At 33.1% G+C, this 9,336-nt stretch overlaps 1 long non-coding RNA gene across 1 annotated transcript; it reads right to left on the bottom strand.

Annotated features, from left to right (window-relative positions):
- Positions 1–270: 270 nt before the first annotated feature.
- On the bottom strand, positions 271–2,855 carry LOC107871623. Its single transcript, XR_007055415.1, has 4 exons — positions 2,498–2,855; positions 1,923–1,987; positions 1,592–1,687; positions 271–1,288 (listed from the first exon to the last, which is right to left on the bottom strand). It is a non-coding gene; the product is annotated as an uncharacterized LOC107871623 (long non-coding RNA).
- Between the last annotated feature and the right edge of the window lie 6,481 nt (positions 2,856–9,336).

The following is a 9,336-nucleotide window of genomic DNA, read 5'->3' as shown; positions in this document are numbered from 1 at the left end:
CAGAGTCTTTTGAAAATGCCCATGTGATTCCTTACCATATGATATGTTTATGAACTATTTTAAATTGCTCTCATATATGTTTAATATAACTTATTATTTTGGATTTGCTCTTCATACCAGTACAATTGTATTGACCTCCTACCTTTTAGGTACGGAGGCTCAGTCTAGGGGCCCGGCTAATCAGTAGAGTATCCAGAGAGAAGTGATCCGTGCAGTGGTAAGCCTTCTTTATTCCAGAAGGCCTGTTATTTCAGATTATGTTATTCCTTTGTTTTGGTCTACTGGGGGCCTTGTCCCAGCTTTTCAGACAGTTGTCTTTAGATCATGTAGTATAGATTTCGCAGACTATTTCAGATGTGGTTAAGTTGATTTCGGATTTCATTCCTTATTGTTAAACTGAATTCAGAGGATGACCATGTTTCCGTATTAGATTATAATTTCACATTTTCTTTTATTATATGAATGTTGTGCATGATTACCAGATCAGATAGAGTAGGACGTCCGGGCCTTCATGGTTTGGGATGTCCATCACGGTCAGGCCCTAGTTCGGGTCGTGACAAAGACTTATGCAAAAAGGAGTAGATCATCAAAAAAGGTTAAATCAGTCGTAGATGATGAAGATATCAATTTTCAGCAGTCAAGAAACAAGGCTCGCAGAGGTTTTAAAAAGGAAAAGGAGATATCATTTGCTTCTTTTAAATGACGTTTGTCATGTTATATCTGTAATTTAGTATATTAATATTACTCTAGCAATTTATTAGATATTGTGGATTCCATCATTAGGTATTTGTATCTTATTAAGTTTTTAAATTTTATTATGTTTATTTATATATTGTCAATCTGAAAGCAAACACCTAATATTAATCTATATACAACCTGAAGGACCTACCTACTATCAAATGTCATTACATAATGAATACTAGATAAATATCTTCTTCATCTGTTTGTCTAATATTTTTACTTGACATAACTAAAACTCATCCAAATGAGTATGTTATATCCATATTACATAATATATAAATAACATAATTTTCACTAGAAACAGATCACTTAAAAGCACAAAAAATGTCAGAATAGTATCAACTGATTCAGCAGCCTAGATTTGTAGAAAAACTTGTGAAAAAATGCATGTTCTCACCTATGCAAATTGCTTTTTTACATCTGAAGAATTTCTTCCACTTTGCACAAAAGGGGATACGTCCAAAAAGTAATATTTATAATAAATTTAAACGTGTACCTGTTAATCGTTGTAATTTTCTTGCAGATCCATAGGAAGTAGCATTCAGGCCTAAACATTCCAAAAAATAATACTTAGAGCATCATTAAGTACGCAACAACTAAGAGTATCATTAAGTAGGCAACAACAAAACTATTAGCGGTAGAAGAAGAGATTGCTGCGGGAATCCACTCATGTCCAAAAACTGGTCACTACTCTCCAGCATGTAAATGTGAGGAATGTAAGGGTTATACATCATATAATTAGGAGGGAATAGTTCGTTTATTAAAGGATGGAGAATTTTACAGTGTATTTATTACTAGAGAATATATTTGTAGACTACCAAGCACACAATTCCTTGAAGATGAACAAGACCTGTATCGATTCTTCCTTTATAAGCTACAGAAGTCGGCTCACGCCCATTTTCAGCACAGTGGGGTAAGTAGCCCAACATTGACAAACACACAAACACTAAACACAACAAGAAACAAACACCCTTAGTCACAAAATTATTTCACCAAGTACAAATTAACAAAAAGAAAAGAACTAATCTAACTAGGACTCGCTGCCAATATAGGTGGAAGTCAAAGAACCAAAAAGCTTACCATAACGTAACCATGCATTTTGATACGAACTTCCACACTATGTCCAAGAAAAAATGATAGTTATCAAGATACTTCAATTGAAATGAAACTGAACCATGTACCTGTAACATCAGTAGCGCCAGGTAACAAGGGACTGCTAGGAGGTGCCATATCAAAACCACTGATCCTTTTGATGAAAAGATACATCATTAGTACCAACAACAAAGTGATAAATTGGTTGAAAATATAACTTTCCATGATCTGTGTAGATGTTAGCCTCTACGGAACATGTATAACACTAAGAAAGTTTGAGCATAGGAAAGTAAAAGCTACTACTAACCTAACAGAACCAATAGCCCATAGTTGAATAAAGGGCACATTTAGAATAAGATTTGTATGTGTTTTACTGCACAACTACCACTAACCCTACTATAATGTGAACATGAAAGCTAATGCATAGAAAAGTATAAACTGCTTATCCATGAAAAAAGAAAAAGAAAGAAATTCAATGTAACTTGTGGAAGTATCATCCGGATATTTCAACGTATAATTCTTCCTTCCCAAGAAAAATAGTTGCTCTCCACCAGATGGCTTTTGCAAGAGTTTCACTCAGATGAATTTGGAAACAGACAAATGAGCAACTGAAAAGGTATATAACATAAATCCAACTAGATTTTAGAGCTGCATTTGATCTTACCTATCATAATCCCGAATTCGATGAAGATCATCTTCATCCCGATCTCTGGTCCTCTCCCTCTCTCCTATAACTCCGATCCCTATGACGATCTCTGTAATGACGATCACGGTCCTTCTCCCTCTCTCTGTCCCTATCCCTATCCCTATCCCTATCTTTGTCCCTTTTTTTATCTCTGTCTCTATCTCTACTCCTGTCCCTGTCCCAGTCTTTATCACTTCCTCTCTCTCTCTCCTTTTCCCTGCTTCTTGATGAGCCCCTTTCTTTCTCGGGGTCACGAGAAGTATGCTGGAATAGGCAGAATGGGAATAAAATGTTAGTCAGTGAAGAGAACTACAAAACTTACATATATCATATATAAAAAAGCCTAAGGATGGCAAACCATACAGATGATGTATGGTTAGGATAAATTTGATTTATCTGTATGGCAAACCATACAGATAGAATACTTAATTCGATTAAATATTCTATCCTAAACGTACACATGATATAGCTTGATTGTGTATTGTTGGCCACCACAAATGAATCACTTCCAATCACTAGATGATTTTTATTAATGTATTTTCGTGGTTCTGATCAGAAATTGCAGAAAGAAATAGCAAATAAGCTACTAATCTGCAAGTGAACCAAGAAATTATCCCAAGTTTGTTTTTAGGTAATTCTTTAATTCTATGCAATACCACAACAGCTTCCTATTTAAATTATTTATACAGTTAACATTATCTTACGTAAGGCCATGTTCACATAGTAATACTGGAAAATGAAATAATTTACATAAACAATAACATTCAAATTTTTATTTTAACAGAATTTATCAACTTGACCCTATAACCACTGTCATTTTAACTGCTCACCAGAATTTATCGACTGCTATTTCAACCACTCTATTTTTTTCAACTGCTATTTTTTTCAATATTACTCTATACCTTATCATTCCAAATACCAAACTCTGATTCTATACATATTCATATGGACAAAGATAAGAAACTTGCAAGAAAGAATACGATAACAGAAACGGACAAAATATTCCTCTAATAACAATGGTATAATCTTTATCAATATTTGTTGTTATATCTTAATTTCTTTAATTTATGCCATACTTACGAAATAAAGATGTACAATAAATATTACTTTTATATATTTACAACATAATTTTGTACATACATGAATTCTGTTACAAATGTAGTTTTGTGAATTTAAATTACTTACTTTTTCCTAAAGGAAATGACAACCAAATACACCAATTACAGTTTTAATTAACTTTATAAATCAATGATAATAAACTCGCAAAGAACATAGTAGCATGCACATTATACATTTACTATACTTATTGACATTACCCCTTTTATATGCTTAATAATATTTTTTCAGATTTTATTGATACTATCATTTTCAAAGGGATTGTTTTAGAATTTAGGTAAAGGAAATGGAAAAAAGCCTTTAACAGATCCAACATACGGAAAAGACTCAAAAATAACTATTTGAAATAGCCTAAAAATATCCCTTGTTATATTTTTGACTCAAAAATACTTCTTCGTTAAATATTTGACTCAAAAATACCCTTCACTCTAATAAAATTCCACCAAGGATGCCACCTAGATAAAAAAAAAAGCCACCTAGATAAAAAAAAAGCCACCTGGATATTCCACGTCACTATCCACATATATAATTCTCTTTTAAAATCCATAAGCCCATAAGCTTAATAGATGACCCGACCCGACCCAATAGTTAAAAAAACCCGATCCAGCAAGCAAGTTAAAAGGTATCATCGATCAGCAGCCTCATTTGACTTAAAATCTCCCCCAAAAAATTGATATATCTGGGGTTTTATCGAAAATTGATCTAATGTTTTTCTGAAACCGGAGAAGAGGCAGCTTGGTGACAATTTTGTGATTGGACACGGAGGTTTCGTAATGTGTACAAAGGGTACACAGACAATAGTTTTGAATCAATTGTTATCTAGAATTGATAAAATTCAAGTGTACCAATATTTTATTGGGCAATAAATGGGTTGCTAAAGTGTCAGATTTTGGATTATCCAAGATTGGTCCGCTTGGTTGCTCAGAAAAACCCATGTTAGCACTGCTGTGAAAGGAAGTTTTGGATATGTTGATCCTGAATACTATAAACGACAACAATTGACAAAACAATCTGATGTGTATTCTTTTTGGGTGGTGTTATTCGAAGTGTTATGCGCTAGGCCAGCATTAATGCCTAGCATGACAAAAGGGCAAGTGAATTTGGCTGATTGGGCTTGTAGTTGTTGTAAAAAAGGAAATCTTGAACAGATAATTGATCCGACTATGGAAGGACATATTGCCCCTGAGTGCTTAAACAAGTTTGTAGAAGCAGGATATAATTGTTTAAAGGATCAAAGGGCTCAAAGGCCATCAATAGGTGATGTTTTCTGGAATTTAGAATTTGTACTAAAGCTTCAGGATGCATCAGATGATAGAGGTCACAAAATGGAAGAGAATAGTTACCCAGCTAGCCGTCTTTCCCCTTGATTGTGAATGCTTATACCAATATATCTACAGATGAAGGCGAGGCCTTCTCAGTTTCGTATGAAGTTAGAGGAAAAGTAACTAGCACTGCTACATCCATGATCGATAGTGATGACAAGTTGAAGAGTTACACTATTTTCTTGGCGAAATGGCTCAAATATGCCATTGACCTATTAGAAATGACTCATTTATGCCATCAGTTAAAAGTTTAGCTCATTCATGCCATCGTCGTTACAAAATTGGCTCATCCATGCCATTAATTTTTAACGGTGGTTTTCAAAAACAACTTTGTCACGTGGCCTTTTATTAAAGGTCCACGTCATTAATTAAAATACGGAAAAAAGCTCAAATATGCCATTAAACTATCAGAAATGGCTCATTTATGCCATCAATTAAAAGTTCACCTCATTCATGCTATCGTTGTTATAAAATCAGCTCACCCATTTCATTACTTTTTAATGGTGGGTTTTCAAAAACAGTTTTGTCATGTAGCTTTTTATTAAAGGTCCGCGACATTAATTAAAATAAATCAATATTAATTTCAAAATATCTTAGGCCCATTAAAAACAACCGATTCATTTAACATAACCCGACCCACACGTATTAAAATATTTTTTTTTCTAAAACAACAACTATTTTTCTAATCAGAAAAAATAATGATTAATGTATATCCTTTGGCTATTTTTAGTTCATTCTAAATCATTATAAATGTTATGCTTAACAAAAACCTCAAAAATTCTATCCTACAGTGACTGATTAGTTTTAGTTTTAGTGACTCCAATATATACTCCAAAGTTGCAAGAAAATAAACCAATGAACGATTAGGGCAAGCAAGAAAAAGAAAGAGGCGTACCAATAGAACTTCTCCATTCTCCCATCACAAATTAGGGGAGTATACATTACTGAAAAAAGAGAGAATGATCAAATACCCCCAACCTATAGTCAAAATTCCAACTACACACTCAACCTTTCAATTAGACCTATTACCCCCTGATCTATTCTTTCCTATATTTATTACCCCTTAAAGGCTGAGCTGGCAAGGAAGGTGAGAACACCCCCTCTAGGCGCGTTGGTTTAGTCTAGCACGTCCAAAATTAAAAGTTCAACCTTCCACGTGTATTATACACGTCATTTATTGTTTATTTAATGAAATAAATATGGAAAATTACTCTCTCTCTTCCAACGATCATCTTCTTCCTCTTTATCTGACCCATGTCTTTCTCCACCATTTTCCTTCATGTTCCAGCATTTTTTTCTTTCTTTTCTCTTTCTTTAACTTACTTTTTAGCTTTTAATCCCAATTTGTATTTCGAGTCTTGAATTTTATTTTGTAATTTGGTTCAACTATTAATTTAGGGTTTTAATTTGATGAACAATTTTGTTGGAATTCATGAAATGACAAATTCAAAATTGAATAAGCTTTGTATGGATGAATCAGATCCAATGGCCAATGCTATTGTGAGATAAAAACATGGTATTTTGGTTGACTTGAAAACTTCATGGTCGAATTCAAATCCGGAAAGAAGATTTTGGTATTGCCTCTACTATGGTGTATGTATTTTACATTGTATTTTGCTGTCAATTTATATTCAAATTATGATAATGTCCTGATTTCTTACAAAAAAATTCAGTCTCAAAGATGTAATTTTTTTCTATGGAGGGACAAAGAAAAGTGAATTCAAGATCAAATTTTATCATTCCAAGATTGGTGAACAAAATCAATGAGTTGGAAGAAGACTTATGGCTTAAAGAGGCCCAAATTGATAATTTGATGCAGGAGAAGAAGCTCAATGGAAGATGGAGACGGTGTAGGTTGGATAGGAAGATATTTTTATGTATTTTGATTTGTGTTGCTGCTATGTTCATCAGCAACAAATGAACTGAAAGTAGTTGCTAGATATGGTCGACTATGGTGTGAATTTTTTATACCTCTCTAAATATATCAGACTGTGTTCTATTATGGTGTCTTTTGAGTAGTCTTACTTCAGATGTTTGTTGTGCTGCTGCTATGTTATTGTTTGCACTTGTGCTGCTGGTATGTTAATGTTTGCACTTTCAAAATTGTGTTGTGTTCCTTCTACGTTGTTGTTTACACTTACAAAATTGTGTTATGTATTGTTGCTATGTTATTGTTTACACTTGCAGTGTCTTGTGTTGTTGCTGTGCTATTGTTTACAATTGCAAATTTGTATATTGTTAGGCAAAACCCCGTGCTGCTGCTATGTGTTTACACTAAAATTGTGTAATGACAATGTTGTGTTGCCATTATATCAACTTTACAATTATTTAACACAACAATAATGGGTAATGACAACATTAATTCATCAACAAAATATTCCAACTTCACACAACATCATCATTCATACCAACCATTAGGCACAACATAATCATTCATACCAACCAGTAGGAAACATTCATCAACAAAATATATATACAACGCTTTAATTATTTTCCAACACCAAAATAAAATTATTTTCATGTCAACCGATCTAACTTAAAACAGTGCTTAAAATAATCAACATCACTACAATTTTCAGGGCATCTTGGACTTTGAATAAGTGTTTTTTTTACTTGGATTATTTGAACTGCTTCCCACATTCTTCTTTCTTTTCTTCTCTTTAATCTCTTGTATTTTTTTTGTTGATATTGCTTCTTTGCCATTCCATTTCAGCTTACTGGTATAAGTTGGTGTATAACCAATGTTACCAGCTATATCAACAGATTTTGTTACCCTTGCTTGACCAGTAGAGTAGATCTTACTGCTAGGCATGCCAGGCTACAGTGAAGGAAAAAATTTATTCAAAGACTCATACATTAAAGACTCATATGTACATAAGATACAACACAGCTAGATACTTACATTTAGGACTTTGAATCCATTTTTAGCTTGAAACACACCCATTCCCATTACTTTTGACCTTTTCAACAGAGCTGTTTTTTCTCTATCACTATCCCTTCCTCTTTTAGTAGTGCCAGCCATTAAAGATGATGCACAATAATCAGAAGATGCAGAACAGGATGCTGGGAAAACAGTAGGTGCAGAAGGTGTTGGTGTTGCAATTTTTGGTCTCCCTTTTTTTTTTTTATTGTTGACATGCTCTAATGATTTCTTATCTATATCAACATCCAAAAATTTTGTTACTAGCCCCCCTTATAAACTGGATTTCTCCCACTAAATTGTAAGACCCCATCATGGTACCATCTTAGAGTAATCAACGTAAAACCATTCATGTCTTACCTGACGATTATAAAGAATCAAATAAGACATTGTAGCATAGCAGAAACATTTTGAAAAAATAAAAATAAAATTCATGAACATGCTACATAATTCAACACTAAAATAATAAGATATTAACATGGTCGTGCTATTAAACACCATTGATTTTTAAATTTTGTCATGTCAACAACAAATAGGAGAAAAGCCCTAATTTCTAATAAACCAACTTAAACAATCAACAAAAGTCATAATTTTCGGGGTTTAGCATAAAACCTTAATTAATTTTAACTCAGTTTTGGAAAATCACTCAAACTAACAACATATTAACACGCAAGTCCTATTAAACACAACTGAAATTTTAAGTTTTCATATTAGGAGAAAAGCCCTAATTTCTAATAAACCCACTTAAACACTCAACAAATCATGTACTTACGAACGGATTATGCTATTAATCGAACACTTAGATAATGTCATAACAGAAAGAGTCAGTTAATTTCACTCAATTAATTTGTAAAATTGGAGATTACCTAAAAATCCTAATTCATTTTCTTCAGTTTAGTAAAAAAAACACCTTGATACAACAACAAGATGATTGTTTGAAAATCCACAACCAAAATATTTTGATTAGAACAAAAATCACCCAAAAAACTGATGAAATCGCGGTTTAGAAAGTAGAGAATAGAGGAGAGAGGAAGATGAAAGGTTTAGAGAGAAGAGAGAGGAGAGAGAAAATGAAATTGAAAAAATAAAAGAGATATTTTATTTTTTTTAGGAGTGGGCCAGGCGAGCCAGGCGCGTGAAATGCATGAAAATATTTTTACTTGGTTTATGTTGCCAGCTCAACATTTAGAGGGTTAGTAAATATAGGAAAAAATAGATCAGGGGGTAATAGGTCTAATTGAAAGGTTGAATGTGTAGTTGAGATTTCGACTATAGGTTGGGGGGGTATTTGATCATTTTCTCTAAATCATTTCCAAATAACGACTTAAAAGAAGTCTGTTATGCCAATTGTCCAGCCATGCATATGGAATAACTTCTCCCATCACTAATTAGTGGAGCATACATTGTTAAAAAATTATTTTCAAATAACGGCTTAAACGAAGTCTGCTATTTCAATTATT

The sequence above is a fragment of the Capsicum annuum genome, chromosome 5 (assembly GCF_002878395.1).
Source record: "Capsicum annuum cultivar UCD-10X-F1 chromosome 5, UCD10Xv1.1, whole genome shotgun sequence".
NCBI lineage: Eukaryota > Viridiplantae > Streptophyta > Magnoliopsida > Solanales > Solanaceae > Capsicum > Capsicum annuum.
Note: the sequence above shows the minus strand (reverse complement) of the source record. Positions and strands in the feature narration are given on the sequence as shown.